We start from the raw sequence: 21,315 nt of genomic DNA, 5'->3' as shown, positions 1-21,315 counted from the left end.
CTGATTTTACCTTCCTGGGACTTAGTTTCTTCATTGGTAAAATGAAAGATCTGGACAAGATGATATAAGACCTCTTCTACTTTAAATTCAGTGACCCTAGGACTTGGTAAAAGTTATTTGACTCCATTTCCAAATCCTAAAATTAAAATGCATTTTCAGCCCCAGTAAGAAGCTTAGACAAGCAGAAACTACAATTGTTGCCAATAAGCTCAATGACTTTTTCTTAATGAGCACAGCTTGAAATGTCCATTCTCCATGCTTTCGGTCTATTGAAGCTACCTCTTGTGACAGTACCGAAACACTCCTAATTTGTAATCAGAAGGTGTCATATTCATATTTCCACTTACATACTGAAAAATTATTTGGACCTATAGACTATTATCTATGTAGCAACAGAGAAACTGGCCATGATAATTATCTGAAGCAAGAAACCCTTCTCATCTAAGAGCATTCATCAAGACCAGTGTAATCCTGTTAAGAGGCGGCCCCATCTATTGAACACAACCCCTGATGGAGGAGTCAAGAGACCTAAATCTAATGCTTTGCATGACTTCAGCCAATGTGTTTGACCTTTCCAAATTCGCAAGCTGTAGAAAGGTGATAAAAGCAAAGACTTTCTTTGTCAGATGTGTGATGAAGTTTTAAATAGCTAATAGAATTATCAGAATGAATAATAAAATAAAACCCTGAACAGAGAATTACTATTGAGGTATCCTTACTGAATGCTCATAAGAATCCTTGGACAAGTCACGTAAACTCAGTTTCCTCATGCGTAAGATGGCAATGTTGAACAGACACAAGCAGAACAGAACAAGTTTAGTTTCATAAAAGAGGGGAATCTAGATATTCACAGATTTTTGGTATTTATTATGATAATAGTCTCTACCAAGTTTATAGTCTGACCATCAGTCAGTCAACAATCATTTATTGAGGGGTGGCTGTTTACTCAGCCCTGGGAATACAAAGAAAACCAATGTTCCTGACCTCAGAAAGATTACAATCTAATGGAGGAGACAATGTTTAACTATTTCTATTCAATCTAAAGAAATTATAAAGGGATAAATGCTTAGGGAGAAGGCAGTATAAGTGTTTGATGGAGTGAAAGATTGGAAAAGAATCCTTGCTGAAGAGGATGGTTCAATAGTAGGAAAACTATCCACATAACTGACCATATCAAAAAGCAAACCAACAAAAATCACATTATCTCAATAGATACAGAAAAAGTCTTTGACAAAATACTCATTCCTATTGAAAACACTAGAAAGTATAGGAATAGAAGGGCCTTTCCTAAAAATAATAAACAGTATATATCTAAAACCATCAGCAAACATCCTCTGCAATGGGGATAAACTAGAAGCCTTCCCAATAAATCAGTAGTGAAACAAGGATACTCATTATCACCTCTATTATTTAACATTGTACTATAAACACTAGCAGTAGCAATTAGAGAAGAAAAAGAAATTGAAGGTATTAAAATAGGCAATGAGGAGACCAAGCTATCACTCTTAGCAGATGACATGATGGTCTACTTAAGGAATCCTAGAGAATCAACTAAAAAGCTAGTGGAAATAATCAACAACTTTAGCAAAGTTTCAGGATACACAATAAACCCTCATGAATGATCAACATTTCTATATATTTCCAAAACAACTCAACAGGAAGAGTTAGAAACAGAAATTCCATTTAAAATCACTCAAGAAAATATAAAATACTTAGGAATCTATTTGCCAAGACAAACACAGGAATTATATGAACACAACTACAAAACACCTTCTATACAATTAAAATTAGATATAAACAGCTGGAAAAACATTAATTGCTCATGGATAGGATGAGATAACATAATAAAAATGACAATCCTATTCAAATCCTATCCAAATCCAACATACTGTCTAACATGACAGCAAAAGAAAGTAATATATGTTGGAGGGGATGTGGCAAAATTGAGATATTAATGCATTGCTGGTTGAGTTGTGAACTGATCCAACCATTCTGGAAGGCAATTTGGAACTATGCCCAAAGGGCGATAAAAGATTGTCTGCCCTTTGACCCTGCCATAGCACTGCTGGGTTTGTACCCCAAAGAGATAATAAGGAAAAAGACTTGTACAAGAATATTCATAGCTGCACTCTTTGTGGTGGCAAAAAATATTGGAAAATGAGGGGATGCCCATCACTTGGGAAATGGCTGAACAAATTGTGGTATCCTTTGGTGATGGCATACTATTGTGCTCAAAGGAATAATAAAGTGGAGGAATTCCATGGAGACTGGAACAACCTCCACAAATTTATGCAGAGTGAAAGGAGCAGAACCAGGAGAACATTGTACCCAGAGACTGATACACTGTAGTACAATTGAATGTAATAGACTTCCTTACTAGCAGCAATGCAGTGATCCAGGATAATTCTGAGGAATTTATGAGAATGAACACTATGCACATCCAGAAAAAGAACTGTGGGAGTAGAAAAACACAAGAAAAACAACTGCTTGATCACACGGGTTGATGGGGATATGGTTGGGGATGTAGACTCTAAACAATCACCCTAGTACAAATACCAATGATATGGAAATATGTCTTGAGCAATGACACATGTAAAGCCCAATGGAACTGCTCATTGGCTATGGGAGGGGGTGTGAGGGAGGGGAGGGAAAGAACATGAATCTTGTAACCATGGAAAATCTTCTAAATTAATGAATTAAATAAAATTTTCCAAATTAAAAAAAAATTAAGAATCCTTGCTGAAGGTGGGATTTGAGGTGCTTTAAAGGAGGCCAGAAAGTAGAAGAAAGGGGAAGCACATTCTAGGCCTTCAAAAATTAAAACTGGGAGGCAGATAGAATGCTCACTAAAAGCTAACTCGACGTCTCTGACAATGGAACATAAACCCTTCCACAAGGAAAAGAAGTTCTAAGAAAATCTTATACAAATGGTCATTAGCTAACTAATAGGAACCAATTCTTTATTCTAAAGAACTTTGTATTTGGGCTGAGAATATATTATGCATGAGTGGAGTAGACAAGACTCTCAAAGGAATGACAAAAAAAACTAAGAGTCTTGCTTTTTTCGCAATTCCAAGTTCTAGAATAAAATATCTCTCTCATCCTAAAAAGGAAAGATGTGTTCTCTGACAGTTATATCAAGCTAAATGAATTCTTTAGGACTCCATCTGCTAAAAACAATAGCCTCTCATTTTTAAATAGCAGACCACACAATTAGTTAAGACAAAAGCATTTTAATGAAATAGCATAGCAGAAAGGTGTGTGTGGGGGGGGTGGAGGGAACCCACAGAAAGTCTGGAGTCAGAGGACCTGGATTCAGTTCTACTACTGATAATTATCTGCCTTATGAGACCTTGGCAAGTCACTTGACCTCTCTAGGGCTCAATTCATTTCCCTCTATTGTAAATTGAAGACATTGAATGAGCTGGCCTCTGAACTCACTTCTAGGACTAGGCTTATTATTTAATGAAAAATAATATTTCCCTCATGTAGCATGGATGCACACTTGCACAGAAAACCTCAATACCCTCTACTAGAAAAGGAAAGAGTTTTCTCTTGAACTCATCACCCCACTGACCCATTTTTGCATACCCATAAATCATTTCTGGGTTAAATAGAAATACTTCTATCATCGCAGAGATTAAAGTAGCAGTAACCTTTGGAACTCTCCAGTGTATAAATGTGTTTAATATATACATGTGTATATATATATATATATATACACACACACACACACACACACACACACACACCCATGTGTTCCTTGAATACAACAAATTGAACCCAGGATATTTGTCTTCTCCAATTTAAATTGAACACATTAGATAGAACATTTAAGAAGGACAGACTATTACAGGTAACAGTTTACTTATAGCGACTACCTTTGGAATCTAATATTAGAATCAAGCTATACTTTAGGGCTTTTAAAAAGGCACAGTTGGGTGGGGGGGAGCCGGGGTAGTTCAGTTGATTGAAAACTAGGCCTAGAGATGGGAGGTCCTGGGTTCAAATCTGGCCTCAGACACTTCCCAGCTGTGTGACCCTGGGCAAGTCACTTGACCCCCATTTTCTAGCCCTTACCACTCTTCTGCCTTGGAACCAATACACAATATTGATTCTAAGACAGAAGGTAAGGGTTGTTTTTTAAGGCACAGCTGAAATAGGCAGAGCCAAGTTGGCTCAATAGGTATACAGACCCACCCAATCTTTAACAAGTTACTTCCCAAAAAACTAAGTTATAACACCTCAAAATGAATTCTGGAGTAACATGGCCCATAAAAAGATGGAGTAAAATAATTTTTTTACCACAAACAATTTAGGAGGTTGACACAAAAGATTCAGTGCACCAAGGTGGAAGTGAAGTACAAAACAGTGAGCCAGTTATTAGGAGAACTAGTATTCACCAGTGTATATAGCCTCAGGGGAACAAGGGACCCTGGTCAGAGTTCAAAGGCAGAAAAGTATGTTTGTGGTTACTCACAGATCAGAACACAAGCTGAAGAGTATTAAACCCCTCTCCATTGAAAGAACTGAAAATTTATAGATCCACAGAGCTACCTCTGGAGGAAGATATACAAAGAGCCTGAAGTTTGGAATAGTGCTTCCTTCACCATAGATACGGAGCCCCAAATTAGCAGTTTTTATTTAATTTTTAAAAGGCTGAGAAATGAGCAAACACTAATGAAAAAATAAGTTCAAAATAGAAAATTATTTGATGAAAAAAAACATGAACTCAGAAAAAATGACGTCAGAATTACTTCATCCAAAGCCCCCAAGAAAAATATGAATTGATATCAAGTCCAAAAAGAATTAATAGAGGAGCTAATTACTTTTTAGAAATCAAATTAGAGATATAGAAGAAAAATCAAAAAAAGAAATGAGAGTGATACAAGAAAATCATGAAAAAAAGTTAACAGCTTTGTAAAGTAGGCAAAAAATACACTGAGAAAATTAAAATCTTAAAAAAAGCATAGGCTATATAAAAGAGACACAAAAATCCAAAAAAATAGAAGAATTCTTTAAAAAGAAGAATTGGCCAAAGGGAAAAAGACAAAAAATGCACTGAATAGAAAAACTTCTTGAAAGGCAGAATTGGCCATTTGGGAAAAGAAGTACAAAATTAAATGAAGAAAACAACTCACCAAAAAACATAATTGGCCAAATTGAAAAGGAGATACAAAAGCTCACTCAAGAAAATCATGTTTTAAAATTTATATTTGGGTATGTGGGAATTGACTCCATGAGAAATCAAGAAACAAAGTAAAAAGAGTGAAAAAAAAATAGAAGAAATGTGAAATATATCACTGGAAAAAACTGATCTGTAAAATAAAGCACAGGAAAGATAATCTAAGAATTATTGTACTAACTAAAAGGCATGATAAAAAAAAAAAAAAAGCTTAGATACCATTTTTCAAGAAATTATCAAGAAAAACTCTCATGGTATTCTAGAACCAGAGGGTAAAATAGAAATGGGAAGAATCCACCAATCACTTCCTGAAAGAGATAGCAAAAGGATTACTCCCAGGAATATTATGGTCAAATTCCAGAACTCCCAGACGAAGGGGAAAATGGTGCAGTCAAAAAAGAAAAAAAAACAATTCAAATATCATGGAAGCACAGACATGATAAGATTTAGTGGTTTCTATATTAAAGGATGAGAAGGTCTGGAATACCATATTCCAAAGGGCAAAGGAGCTAGGACTTCAACCAAGAATCATTTACCCAGTAAAGCTAAGCATAATTCTTTCAGGGAAAAAAACGGTCAATGAAATAGAGGACTTTCAAAAATATTCCTGATGAAAAAAATTAGAGCTGAAAAGAAAAATTTGACTCACAAATAAAAGACCCAAAAGAAGCAAAAACAGAAAAACGCAAAAGAGAAATCAAGACATTTAATAAGGTTAAACTGTTAATAAGCTTACATGGGAAGATGATTCTTATATAACTCCTAAGAACTTCATCATTACTAAGGCAATTAGAAATAGTCAGAGGGCAAGGGTTTGAGTTGAATAGGATAGGATGTTTAAAAAAAGTAAATTGATCAAAACCTATTTCCATATTATTAATATTTGCACTAGGGTGATCTTTTAGATTCTACATCCCAAATCATATCCTCATCAACCCATATGATCAAGCAGTTGTTTTTCTTCTGTGTTTCTTTTCCCACAGTTCTTTCTCAGATATGGAAGGCGGTAGGGGGAGGAGAGAGAAAGAACATGAGTCTTGTAACCATGGAAAAATATTCTAAATATTCTAAATCAACTAATAAAATGAAATTTTTAAAAAAGTAAATTACGGAGTTAGAAAAAAAGACATGCATTGGGAGAAGAGGAAAGAGAAAAATAGAATAAGATAAATAAATTCCCATAAAAGAATCATGGAAGAGCTTTTACAGGGAAGGGGAATATGGGGGAGTTGGAGAGGGGCGCACTTGAACTTTACTCTCATCAGAATTAGCCAAATGAGGGAAGAATTTACATAATTAATTGTGTATAGAAATCTATAGAGTAAATACAGGAAAGTAAGAGGAGAAAGAAAAAAAAGAACAAAGAGTGAAAAAAATTTGAGAGGAGGTGGTGGTCAGAAACTAAAAAAGGAAATAGGGTGGAGAGCACTAGGCAGTAATAATAATGGTACAAAAAAAGTTTTATATATCTCCAATGAAGGCTTCATTTCTTACATATATAGAGAAAGGAGTCAAGATGTATAAGAATACAAACCATTCCTCAATTAATAAATGGTCAAAGGATATGAAGTCATTTCTCCAAGTATTTAAAACTCTCTATAGCTATGTTTAAAAATGTTCTAAGTCACTATTAATTAGAAAAATTCAAATTAAAACCACTTTTAAGTACTATTCCACACCTCTCAGATTGGCTATTAAGACAGAAAAGGAAAATGACAAAACTTATAGGGCATATGCGAAAATTGAGACACTAATGCAGTATTTTGGGAGTTGTAAACCGATTCTACCATTCTGGAGAGTAATTTGGACCTGTGTCTAAAGGACTATAAAATAATGCATACTCTTTGATTCATCACTATAATTACTAGATTTATATCCTCATGAGATTTTAAAAAACCCAGAAAGATGAAGGACTTATATATACAAAAAAATATTTAAAGCAGATCTTTTTGTTGCGATAAAGAATTGAAAAGCAAGGGAATACCTATGAGTTGGGGAATGGCTCACTAATTAGAGTATATAATTGAAATACTATTTGCTATAAGATATGATGAGCAGGAGGAGCTCAGTAAAACCTTGAAGTACTTACACTAACTGAATCAGATGAAATAAGCAGAACCAAGACAACATTGAACATAATTGTACACAGTGACAGGAATACCTTACAATGAATAACTATCAATGGCTCAGTAATTCTTAGCAATACAATGATCCAAAACAATCCCAAAGGACTCATGAAAAAAAATGCCATCTGTCTTCAAAGAAGGAACTGATGCAGTTTGAATCCAAATCAAAAGGAACATTTTTTGCTAATTTTTGTCCTAATTGCCTTCCGCAAAAAAAGATTAATATAGAAAAGTGTTTTACGTGATCACACATATACATCTTTGTAAATGGAAATGAAATTGTTTATCTCAGGGTAGAAAGGAGGAAGGGGGAGGATTCAAGGGTCAAAATTATTTTTAAAATGTTATAAACTTTTTACATGTAATTGGGGAGAAAAAAAGGCATAGTTACATTGTATTAAGTTCTTAGAAGTTTGCATATGTGGATGTATCTTTGTTGTTTTCCGCTATGGTCTGCTAGTATCGAATCACATACAATATTTTTGCTCATCATTTATTCCTCATGAGTCTTATCTCTTTTCTGTCATCTGTCAGTGTATCAACTGTTCATTTGCACTGGTCTTAAAGTTACTGAGCGGCCCTCTGCTATCATCTTCTAGGTTTCAACTTGATTTCAGCTACCATTTTCTCGAGTATCATGTCTATCAGGCTTTCCCTTTCAAAATAGATCTCTTATTCTTTTAATTAGCTGTTGAAAGCTATATACATCTAGGTAGCTAACAGAAGCAAGTAGATGCCCTAGGCTAAGAATAAATCTATTCTTTTGATTCCTGTCTCAAGACATCTACCAGAGGTCCTTAATCTCAGACAACTCTCTGACCTAAGGTTTGAAAATTCCTTTTAACCTCTATTAAATCCCTTGATTTTGTATCCTCAAGACCTATTCAAGTTACCACCCTAAAAGTCACATAGGAGTTTTTTAGGGATCAGGTAATGACACTCATCTCATTCCCAATTCTCTTTTACTGGCATGCAAATTAAGCTAGGATTTAGAATTGAAAGCTCTGTGGGAGAAGAAGGTTTGTTGTCTTCTTCCCAGGCTATATACTCCTCCTCTTATTAAATTCCACTGAGAGGGGAAAAACTCTTAGCATTCTGACCCTCACAAATATGCCTAATTCTTGAGATATTTAAAGAGGTCTTCAAAGACACCAAGAGTCAAATAAAGAAGCAAATAGTATCATTGGTGAATGTTTCACCTCCTTCTTTACAAGGGTGGCTAAGTTTCACAGTGGAAAAATTATGAGACATAAAGAGATAGGAAGACATCAGATTGAATCCTGTCTCAGACCCTAAGTGTATAAAGCATGAGATGGTCACTTAATCTCTCTCTGCTTCTGTTTATTCATCTGTTAAAAGGGAGATGATATCATCTACTTCCTGGGATTCTTATGAAAAACAAATAATTTAACCTATGCAAAGCACTTTGAAATTTTAAAGTTGTATATAAGTAGATTGTATTATTATTATTATATAAGCAATGAATAAATGAAAACTTAGAATGCTGCTAGAAAATGGTAGTTCAATTCTCTGGTAGACAATTAAAATGAAAGTCAGCTGGTAGGCAGAAAGGCTGGAAATTCATGAAATCAGTGACTAATAGTTGGAATAGACCTCAGATGTCAACTGATCCATTCCATACCTAATTGAGGTATCAGATCCACAATACTCCCAAGAAATCATCCAACTACAGCTTACAACTTCACTGATGAACTTACTACCCCTATAAATCAACTCATCCCATTTGTGGAATTTGTAAATATTAGGAGCTATTCTTTGTTTTAAGCCAAAGTCTACCTTCTTATGTGTAAATCCTGTTCCCTATTCTGGGGGCATGTAGAGACATTATAACACTTTTGCTAATAATGAACTCCTCTCCAAAATTTTTTCACCATCAAAGCCCATAGTAGATAATAAAGAGCTATATATTCATTGTTTGATTTTATATAGACCTGTGATTTTATTACTAAACTCTCAATGAGAAGACTCAATTCAGATCTCAAAATATTTTGCAATTCTCAGAGCTGTTTGGAGACATGAGTCATATAATGAGTATGTGTCAGCAATATGACTCAGATTCAGGTCTCCTGGACTGAGATAAAAAATCTATTCAATATATTATTTGGTTACCTGACTTTATGATTTCTATATGACAAATATCTTTTTTAATTGCAAACTATCTTGATGCCCCTCTCGAGGGAAAACATCACTAGTTCCTTCAACTTGTCTTTGTGTAGCAGTATTTTCAATGATCTCCACATCCTGACCATTCTCATCTAGATATATTCCCATTTTCCAGTGTCCTTTCTAAAATATACCTCCCCCACCAACTATAATAATACTCTATTTCTGGGGATGCCCTTCCTTTTTTTTTCCTTTTGTATGCTGACACTAATTAAATCCAAGATAAACTCTGAGACATAACACTCCTAATAAAATGCCTGAAGCTGTTTGTTTATATGGTACAAATCATACATATTATGATACATTTAAAAACCATTAGTCTTGATCCTTGCTTTATTATATTGTAAATGATGAAATAAAGATGCCAGCAGAATGTTCATTTCCTCTAGAATATTTAGAGGTCAACTTGTTGATTGTCTTTCAAAAATTTTGTTTCTGAAAGGTCCCTAATAATTATACATCCTTCCTCCCTTTTAACACAAATGTGGCATGGAATTTCCTATGTAACATTAGTGCATCTTATTGTAAGATAGATCTAATGATTATAAAATCCTTAGCTGCCTTGAGTCCAAATCAATCTCTGATAAGTTCTACCTGTTGTATAAGTGATATGTATCTTCTTTCCTAACAGAACAAATGTAGAATTATGCATTACATGTTGCCACATGTACAAACTACACCATATTACCTGCCATCGTGGGGAAGAGGAAAAAAGTAGAAGGGAAAGGACATGGACCACAGAATATCAGAAAATTATTATTAAAATTTTATCTACATGCAGTCTGGAAGATATGAAATATAAAACATGCATTATCCAAAACAACAATGAAACCCAACAAATTTCTATGCATTAGTCCAATTTCTGTCCTCTGGAGATGCACAGAATAAATCTATTCCTTCTTTGATGTGAGAGCTTTTTGAATAATTGAATTTTGTTCTCTTTTATACCTGTGGCTTACTGATCCAATCTAAACTTTTAAATTTTCTTCTACTAGTCTTTCATAAAATATTATTTGCAGACCTTACAATTTCCAAATTGATTCCTCATGCATTTTCCAGCTTGTAAATATCTTTATTATATACATAATATAATATATATTATATTAATATAAATGTAATGCCAGCCAATGAATGGGTTACATAGATGTGGTCTCTTTAGACCACTGCACAATGAGATTATCCATCTGTGCTATGTCATGACTACTCTGAAGCTCAAGGATAATAGATCACTGTTACCTAATAAATGACTGAGCTTTTTTATAGGACACAAATCTGATTTTGTCTGGTCTGGATCATAGAGAGTATGTGGGTTGATTTTGTATTTGATTTTTTAAAAATGTGCTAACATCTTTAAGTATCTGTGAGGTACCTTTATATACTCTACAGAACACCTGGGTCACTGTAATACTATAAGTAGATCAATTCTGTCATTCTGAATTCTACAGAAGGGAAGTTCTTCATTATATGATTTATCCAGTGAGCAAATACAAATACTATCCTATTAGCCCACTACATGGTAACTCACTCTGCCCTCTAGCTCAAGTGGTCTTATCAGTGATAATCTGGCAAGTCTTAGCCTCACACCCTACTGGATGATAGAGTAATAAAGACCAGGTCTGAACATTTTAACCTGTGCTGAATCAGGTTCTGAATTTTCTAGATAATATGAAATATTGTTAAAAATAATACAAAATGAGAAATCTATCATTCCTACTCCCTACACCCATATCTATTTGCCTATCTGTAAGGAATTATTTTCCTCCATTGAATTACTTCTCTATCTTCTCCCCATCCCAAGGTATATAAAATTGAAGGACATATAAAACTGAAGTGTAAAATGTTTAGCTAAGCCCTTTTATATGACTGTGTATCCATCTCCCACAACTCTTCTTGATAACTTTACCCCTTCTTCCATTGTGTCCAGGAGGATTACTAGACTACCCTTCCTTAAAAGTTCACTCTAAATGTATAACCCAATAAATAAACAAATAAATAAATAAATGTATAACCCACATCAAATTTCTTACCATCTCTAAGAGGGGGAAGAGAAGGAAGGGAGGGAAACAATTCAGATCTTATAATTTCAGAAAATGCATGTTGAAAATTGTTATTACATGTAATTGGAAAAATAAAATATTTTTGAATAAAAAAAAGCTTATTGTTGAAAAGAAATAAAGATGTGTGCTCAAGACTCCAATTCAGGGACATGGAGTATAAATAATTGAAAGAAAGGGAATAGAGACAATGATCACAGCTAATATAATAAATAAGGATTCACAATACCTGAGTTTCTGGAACTTGGCAACTCCTTTCTCTCCAGTGTTCTCTTTCTTTTCTGGTTCTAGGTCATCTTCATATTACTGGTCATGACCATTTCATCTCTAATTTCTGACACCACAGATAGAAGTTCAGTCCCACATCTGAAAGGATTGTATCTGTAAAGCCTTAACCTACTCACAGTGATCCCCTTCTCCTTGTTTCTCTCAAGCAACTAATGCTTACCCAAGTACAGGCAAGAAGTAGCAAGTCAAACACAATTGATCTCACCTGCCTGTTCTCCAAATGGGAGACAGAAAGTCCTCCTCAAAAGGAAAAGAAATAAGCAGGCATGAAACTCCTACACCTGTGTAGAGATCTTGCCCCTTCCCAGTGTCTCAGTTTCCCACTATGACAAATCCCAGGGTCCTTCAGCTCCGTATAGAGTGTTAACACAATAAAAGAAAAAAAATAATTATTTATTTCTATTCTGAGCACTTAATTGAATACCTATGAAGAGAGAAGACCTGTGAGATAATGAAATCTGACATAGTCATTGTTATTATAAACTAAGATCATAAAAGTACAATGAGAGCTTAGAGAAAGGTGACATAAAGAAACAATATGTTAATTAGCATTAATATGAAGGCAACTTGTCTTCCTGAAGATTTCTCTCTTAAGAGTTTGGGAAGAAAGGAGAATTGGGGTTTCAACATTGTTAGATGGATGAAATGGATAGTCATGTATAGTTTTTGGTTGTAGGGGTGCAAAAAGTCCTATAAGAAGGGACGTCATGGATCATTCTGCCCAAACCTTTAATTTTATAGAGTAGGAAATTTAGACAGATGCAAGGGGTAATTTTCCCAAGTTTATTCAGCTGGTAATCATAACTCAACCCCTGTCCTTCACCGTCTATTTTTCCAGATTTTCCTTTACACATTCCACTTTCCAATTAAACTAATCTAATAATTAGTTGTTCCTCAGATTGAACATTTATCTTCTGTTTCTTTCCTTTTGCCCCAAACTTAGAATGCACTCCCTCCCAACCATTGCTTCTTGGAATTTCTAGATTCCTTCTACATTGAACTTAAGGATCACTGCCTATAGTAGTCTTTTCCTCTATTTAACATTTGTTGTACTTTTCACTCTCCTGAATTTATTACCCTTAAGAATTTGGACAAAAGTGTTCCTTAATTGATGCCAAGAAATCTTTCCTACTTTTGTCTTCCTATGCCAGTGCCCAATGTTATATGGCTATTAATATGAAATGCAAATCTCTAAATGATTAACAATAAGTCACACGAAACCCATAGAAAGTAATAGAGAATAATATAGTGGGCATAACAGGCTACAACATAAGACAAATAAAGATCTTCAAAAAATACCAGGAGAAGTAAGGATAGACTTAGAATGACCATTTTTCATTTTACAAATAAGGAACCTGTTACCTGAGAAGGTAGTAGGACTTTCCCAAAGTCACATATATACTGTAGCAAGTTTCAGAGGCAGAATTTAAATCCAAATACTCTTCCCCCAGAACCAGTAATATTTTCCCCACATCACACTGCCCACTTCTGAAACACAAATATACCATCAAGGAAATATCTGCCTTGAAAACAATAATAACTAGCATTTATAGAGCAAATTTAATAATGGGAAAGAATTGAACATATTGTCTCATGTTCTCATAGCACCTCTGTGAGCTAAGCCTTATTAATATCCCCATTTTATGGAAGAGAAAAATTGAAGCTAAAAAAAATATTAAATGACTTTTCTATGGTGACATGGCCAGTAAGTAACTGGGAGAGCTTTGAAGTCAAGTTTTTGTGACTCCAAGTCCACTTGTCTATCTCCAATGCCACCTAATTACCTAATGATAGCTAAAAGAGAACTTGGTCATTCAGGAAGGGTAAAACATAAGCAGAGTACTCCCTTGTGATTCTGGAGTGGAGAAGGAAGGTCCCTTAATGGAGAATTAAGGCTGGACATGGACTACAGTAGTACAAAATGTGCCAGAATGTATGTACCATCTGAATTTATGAGATTTTTTGGAATTTCCCTGAGCAAAGCATGCTATTTGAGTTTACTAGATGCCCAATAAATGTTTGTTGAATTAACCAATTTTGGTTTTTGCCTCTTCTTCTAAATATGCAATCACCTGTAATATGTGAGAGCCTAATTATTTCCATTATGTATTTTTCAGTCGCTCATTGTTTACTTTTCAATTTTAATATTTCCCAAATGCCTCATGGTCTTATATGATTTATAGTCACATAGTATTACCTGAAGAATATTTGTTTTTAAGATTTATTTTTTGCTGTGTTGAGCAATTTGGAATCTTTAAAACAATGGTCACAATTCAGGCTACCCTGTTTAAAGAAGATTTTTAAAAATCTGAGATTTTAGAGGTCACTTAATTAAAATCTTTTGTTTTGTAATGAGTAAGTGGAGTCTCAGAGAGATGGAATTTCCTAGCCAAGGTCACATAAGTAGAAAGTTAGGTGGATAAGCTACTTCACACAGGTCAGATGAGAATTCAAACTCACATCCCCTAACTGCAAATCCTATGATCTTTTCTCTGTACCACAACTGAAGGACCTACTAAGACAAATACTTTCAATTCACTGCTTCTAGATCAAAGAGTGCTTATTTGACTCCAGAACTGTATTTGCTTCCTTTAATTAATTACATGGGCATACTTTTTTTGATCATGCTCCTTAGATGAGCAAATTAAGGAGAGTTGGGGTGGGGGGAAGGAATTCTAATGCTTTAGATGAATATGAATATTTGGTAAAATTATTTTATAACTAAATCCTGGGTATTCATAGTTTAGAATGTTGGTACATCATTTGTAGGACAGCTAGATTGCTCAGTGGGTAGAACCTGGATTTAGGAAGATTCATCACTGTGAGTCAAATCTGGCCTAAGACACTACCTATATGATGCTGGGGAAGTCACTTAACCCTATTTACCACAGTTTCCTCATCTGTCAAATGAGCTGGAGAAGGAAATGGCAAACTACTCCAGTATCTTTGCCAAGAAAATCCAAAATGGGCTCACGAAGAGTCAGACACAACTGAAACAAGTGAACCACAACAATGATCTGATTTGGATCTTCTCAATGAGTTAAGCTATTCCCCAGGACTAAAATACATGACCCATCTGATCTCTACTTTTGAGAATCTTTAACTTCCTTCTAATTTTAGTTTCTTCATGTATTAGAGGCTTTCCTCCACTCCCCTCAGTTACTCTCTGGCTCTCTGGATCCACAAATTGCTTATTTCTGTTTTCATTTGTCTAGTTAACATGACCATGACTGTGGATATTTAAAATATAGTAAGATAGAATGTGACTGCCAGAAATACACCCTGCCCCTGCTAAGTTCAGCAACAGAAACCCATGGCTCTGGTCCAGACACAACTGCCAGCCCTGATATGACCAGCTGCACCTTTTCCAGACAACAGTCAACCAGTTTTGGTAGAGGCAACCCTAAAGTGTCTGTAGCAAACTCGTGAAAGGCAAATGAAACAACCCTCACCTGGCCATCTGGATAAGCCCCAAGATGCACCTATAAATTCCCCATAAAACACAAGTTCTCTGTAGCCCAAATCCAAATCAGAACCTTAAAAAGCTGTGAACTGTTGGGGGGTTATTCAATTTCTTCCATGTTCCTCCTATGCTATCTTAAATAAATGCTCAGCATTCTTGGTGAAAGCTCAATAATTTCACTATGATTTTGACTCTCTCTCTCTCTCTCTCTCTCTCTCTCTCTCTCTCTCTCTCTCTCTCTCTCTCTCTCCATATATGTGTATTTCTGAATAAAGCATAAACATTTTGAGGTCAAGGGATTTTGAACGGGGGTATATTGGTCTTGGTTTCACTAATGCCTAGTAAAAAGTGTCTAATAAATATCCACGAAATTTAATTCAAATGTTGAATCAGCGTAAGATTGTAATTTAGAGTTTTAATGAACTTTAATAATATTTAAGCCAAGGCTTTCACTTTAGATATGAGAAATCTGAGACTCAAGAAAGCTTGTCTAAGACTTGTCTAAGGTTATACAGATATAAATTGGCCAAATTAGAGTTCATAACCAGGTCTTTTTTCTCAATCTCTGATCACATTACTAGAAATAATATTCACAGTTGCTATGAAATGGATATAAATAAACCTGATGTCTTATGTACTGCAGAATGATTAAAGAAAGAAAGTATGATCTCTGACCCAATTAGATAAGGGATGGAGATGCCAAGCCTGGGATCTTTTATCCTCAGCATTTTGAAAGAGTCAAAACAACAGAGAACTACTTAATTGCTGAGAAATCTGTCAACAGATTAGCTGGTTTTACCTGTAAATAAAGAGACTAAAACAAAATTATTTGTTACAGAAAGCATTTATTCTATGGATAAAGATAAAAGAAAACACTTTATTCAAGGTTGCTACTTGAGTATGACTTGTAGCCAAACCAACAAGGTATCATTTCTATATAGCTATAGTCCCATATTGCTCCTCGCTTTTTTGGCTAAACAGCTGGGGGGGGGGTGTCTAAAATAGTTTCCCCAATTTCCTTTCCATTGAGTTTTATAAAGCTTTTTCAATATGACTTCTGACTTTATCACTCATTTGAAAATTCTCTTCTCAAGGTTATATCTTAATACACATATAACCCACAAAAAATTGCTTGCCAGCTCCAGGAGGGAGGGATACAATTTGGATCATATAATTTCAGAAAATTTATGTGGAAATTTGTTATCACCAAGTTACATCTTAATTACATCTCAAATTGTCTTTTCTCTGTTTTCATTCTTCTTGGTCTCTCTGGAGCATTTCACATCATTTGTTCATGTCTCTTAGGATATTTTGCAACACTGCTCTTTTGGTCTCTTCCTAAACTTTCTCTATTTCCTATACTGGGCCATCAATCATAGTGTATTCTCTACCTGTAAATTTATACCAAGGTTTGATCCTGGGCTCCATTTTGTTCTCTCTATATAAAGATCATAGTGATCTCATTAACTTTGATGGATTTATTTATCATGACTAGAAACTGACGCCAAGATACATATCTGGGTTTTCTCCTGAGCTCTAGTCCCACCTTGCCCATCACCCTTTAGACTTGGAATTGGGGATCTGATAGGCACCTCAAATGCAATGTGTCTAAAGCAGACCCCATTATCTTTCTCCACAAAGTCACCCTACCATCAGACTTCTTTATTTTTGTTGAAAGTAGCATCAAAGTTTACAATCTCAATGTTAGCCTTTACTCTCACATCATATATCCAGTCCATTGCTTCATCGTGCTATTTATCTATAAAATTCTCTTGCATCTGTCTTTCTTCCTCTATGTCAAGTACACTTTATCATCTACATCCACTGATTGCTTCAATAGCCACCTAATTGGCTTACTTGCCTCTCCCCACTCCAGTCCTCTTTCCACACAGCTACTGATTTCCATAAAGCACAGGTCTAATCAGGTCACTATCTATATCAATAAAAAACCTAAAAACCCTCTTTTGTCAGGACTAATTTGTAAGGCCTTTGAGTACCAAATAAAAGACATTTTTAAACTGTATTTATTCCTGTAGGAAATGACATGATTAGATCTGTGCTTTAAGAAAATCGCTTAGTAGCTCTTTGAATACAGAACTAGAGTGACAATCATCATCAGTGTTCTGGAATCTCAGCTAGTCATTGCATTGATCTGAGATCTTAAGTCTTTCAAAATTTGTCTTCATATTTTTGTACTTTATTATTTCCCAATTCCCCTTGCCCCAGTGCCTGTCCTCTCCCTATCAACTTTGCCCATTTGTATGTGCATATTGCCTCAACCTATTAAGTATTCGCTTCTTTCTCCTTTGCCTTTATATCTTCTAGTACAGTTCTTTATACAGGGTTAGTATTTGAAAAATCCTTCTTAATTGGTTGACTGGTCATGCTATTAGCTCCTTTGTAACAGAAATTGTGATGGTGGGATGTGAGAGGTGACTGGGATGTTGGGAAAAGCATTAGGCTTTGAACGAAGAGACTTGATTTGTTGTCCTAACTCTGTTAACTTCCAATGTAAACTTGGGCTAATCTTTCAGCTCTTGGGTTTTTTTTTCTCCTTCTGAAAATTAGAAGGTTGGACTAGATGGCCTATAATAACCCACTCCACTTCTCTGGTTCAAAATCCTTCAACTGAATTCAACATTGATTAAAATGACCATTGTGTGATAGGCGTTATGCTAAATGCTAGGGCCACTGAGGAAAAATGAAATATAGTTCCCATCTCAGGGAGCTTAAATCCTTTTCTTCTTCATTTAGATAAACAACTTCCTTCTTTAGAGACAGCTTCCACATTCTACCCACAGAAGACAGAGAAGAATATTGGATCTTTTTATTTTGATGACAATTAATCAAAATGACCTACTGGACCTCAGGGTGCAGGAGCCTGGCTGATATCACTAGGTAATAATCCTATAACTAGTGCTGACATTTTAGAGTTTTCAAGACCCTTTCACATCTGGTACATGCAAATTTTAAGCAATTACATTGTATAAGATACTGAGGATATGAGACTGTAGCTGTGATTTTATTGGCTTGGTGAACTACATGGAGAGAAAAATCCCTCCACTAATGTGTATCATTATCTCCCCTATAATTTAACATCTCTGAGAGAGAGAGAGATGTCTGGGAGACACTGAGGACTTAAGGGACTTGCCCAAGGTTATATCCCTGGAATATTTTAGAGATTAAAATCAACCAAGGTCTTCTTAAATTTAAGATCCATTCTTTTTTTTTTAATATTTTATCTTATTTTTAAGGATAACTATTTTCTTTTTTAAAAATATTTCTACAATATAATATGTAACATAATTTTATCCATTAGGTTACCTGTCTCTTGGACCCTGGAGTGACAAAGAAAAAAATTAAAAACATTCCATAACTTGAAAGCCCAAGTGGTTGACATTTCCACCATCAAGGTTATCCCAGTTTTAAAGTTGAGACATGTTTTACACTGTTGCTATGCTATATAAATAAATATGTAAAATTTAAAATTATATTCCTACTAATAAAAATATTATATTTTATGAGGTTTATTAAGGATTATATAAAATCAAGGAATATGAAAATACAAAATAAGAAAACCACATGCCTAGGGCTGATTAGCCCACTCAGCTTACTTACTACATATTGCAAAGGCTGAGTAGAGGAAGAGGCTGAGGTAGGTGTTACAGCCAATTTAAATACTCATTGTGATCTTGCCCAGGTGGAGACTCAGATGAGATTATAGGAAATTTTGGGAAATACCAAGGACTTCTGGGGATTGAAGTCTAGGGTTCAAATCTCCATTTTACATATGTGCCTTGCGCTGTGCTGTGATGGGAATACAAATATGAAGAAGAAAGACAATCCATACTCTTGAGTTGCTGATGATTTAATAAAGATAGACAATACATAAAAGGAGGCTAAAAAGGTGGCTGGTGGTGGAGGGAGGGCACACAGAATCTGTGTGTGATAAGAGAGTCTAGAAGACTACAGCCAGGTGGGAAATGAGGAGGTTCCCCCCCACACACACACACACACGTACCTTAAATGTAAGTTTTCAGAGGAGTTCTCTACCTTACCCTCCAGAGGAGTCCCAGGAGCAGAAAATACTAAGGAAATGCAAAGATTAAAGACTAAATGCATCTTGAAGGATGATGAGTTCCTTGAAGTATGATGAGAATATCCAAAAGAATGCAACCACTGATACACTGTGGTACAATCGAATGTAATGGAGTTCTCTACTAGCAGCAACGCAATGACCCAGGACAATTCTGAGAGACCTATGAGAGAGAACACTATCCACATCCAGAGAAAGGACTGTGGGAGCAGAAACACAGAAGAAAAACAACTGCTTGATCACATGGGTCGATGGGAATATGATTGGCGATGTAGACTCTAAATGATCACCCGAGTGCAATTATCAATAATATGGAAATGAGGGAAAGAATCTAAAATAATTAATTAAATAAAATTTTTCAATAAAAAAAATTCAATCAGGTATAAAACTGAAAAAAATGTTATCTTTAAGGTAATATTAATATTTTTCTGAACACTGAATTAGGGACTTGATTCACAGTTCTATGGTACTAACCTTGTTTGCCATTAACTCCCAGGAGGTAACATATGGGCACCGATGAGCTGAACTGACCCTTTACATTGCCAGGTCTGTAAATAAGAAGTGCAGCTGTAAATCAATCTGAGCTGAGGTCACAACCTCCCTGGTGCCAACAGTAAGGAAATCCTAATAATAAAAAGCCTCTGCATTCAGCAAGAAAAGAAAGAAAAAGGAGAGCTTCTTACCCTTGACTCCCATCTAATTAGTTATTAGCATGGTGAATGTTTTCACAAAGGGAAATAGCTAAATAAGATTCAAGTGGAAATATTAAAGAATTTGATCTTGTTGGTCCTGACAAAAAGAACAGTATGGAAAAATTTAATTAATTATCTCTAAGTCTAGGAGGAAATGAAGACTGTCTTTAAAGGGACAGGTACAGACTATTTTCTTTCAAATTCCATCCAGAACAGAATACAACACATGTATTAAATTATGGCATGAGAGATTAATGCTAGGGAGAGAAATTCCTCACATGGAGTATTGCTACAGAGGTAGTCATAGCCTGAGCTAAGATCTCTGTCTTAGACTTTTAATTTCTGTGTGACCCTACGCAGGTCACTTTTTGGGTGGGCACTGAGTAATGGAGAAACTTAGAGGGAAGGGTAGTAAAGTCATATCACATTTGACTCTCTCTAACATTCTCCTCCCAACTTCAGTATGGCTTTATATAATCCCATTTCTGGGCATAATTTAAATGAAAACTGTGATTAGAACAGAGTTGTATTAAGGGCAGAGCTAATGGGATTTTGCTTCAGGTCATTGAAATCACAGGGAATAGAGTGGGGCACTCACAAACATTCTGTGATTCAAGTGATAATAGAATTAAGAGATATCTCTTCTCTCCCTTACTGTTTCTCCTGAATGCTCCCTATTCAGTTTAAACTAAAGTCCTGAGGTATATGTTCATACCTTTTTTATCCTTTATTTGGAAAGCAAAGTAAATCCTCAACCTATTCTAAGAATAACCAGAGATTAACATTCCCTTCTGAAAGTTGAGAAAGCTGTAGCATTTAGAAAATTCTCAGGATCCTTGGGGGCTATCAAGAATCTAATAGGATTTAATGAGATCTTTTGGAAAGAGGAAATTTTTCTTTCCCCTCAATATCAAGATTAGTTGTCTTGCTAAATTCAGCAGGTGACTGCACCAATATTTTTTATTGGCAAATTTATGCCCCAAAAGAAATTACTGGAATTTCAGATTATTTACATCACTAAGTATAGCTATTATATCAAAAAATGTTTGCTCAATTACAGGTAATTGTATTAAATTCATCTGCTCCAGATTTCTAAGGACAAAATGTCTTCACTCCAGTGAGTGAAGGAATATTTTCCTAAAACTCTGTGTTCTAACATGCTCCATTTTTAGTTCTGACTGAAAAGGGAAAACAGAGAAAGTAGACTAAATCTCCAGAAACTGTCTA

At 35.1% G+C, this 21,315-nt stretch overlaps 1 long non-coding RNA gene across 2 annotated transcripts in view; it reads left to right on the top strand.

Annotated features, from left to right (window-relative positions):
• Positions 1-18,919, top strand: part of LOC103093346 (uncharacterized) — a 32,971-nt gene extending 14,052 nt beyond the window's left edge. The window contains exons 3-4 of one of the 2 annotated variants that reach the window (XR_469396.3): positions 18,055-18,198; positions 18,620-18,919. This is a non-coding gene — a long non-coding RNA (uncharacterized LOC103093346). Of the gene's footprint in view, positions 1-10,126; positions 10,401-18,054; positions 18,199-18,619 lie in introns of those variants that run through there. The other variant, XR_008912770.1, reaches the window with a different exon arrangement.
• Positions 18,920-21,315: the final 2,396 nt, after the last annotated feature.

Source organism: Monodelphis domestica, chromosome 6 (assembly GCF_027887165.1).
Source record: "Monodelphis domestica isolate mMonDom1 chromosome 6, mMonDom1.pri, whole genome shotgun sequence".
Lineage (NCBI taxonomy): Eukaryota > Metazoa > Chordata > Mammalia > Didelphimorphia > Didelphidae > Monodelphis > Monodelphis domestica.
This window is presented reverse-complemented; position numbering and strand designations above follow the sequence as displayed.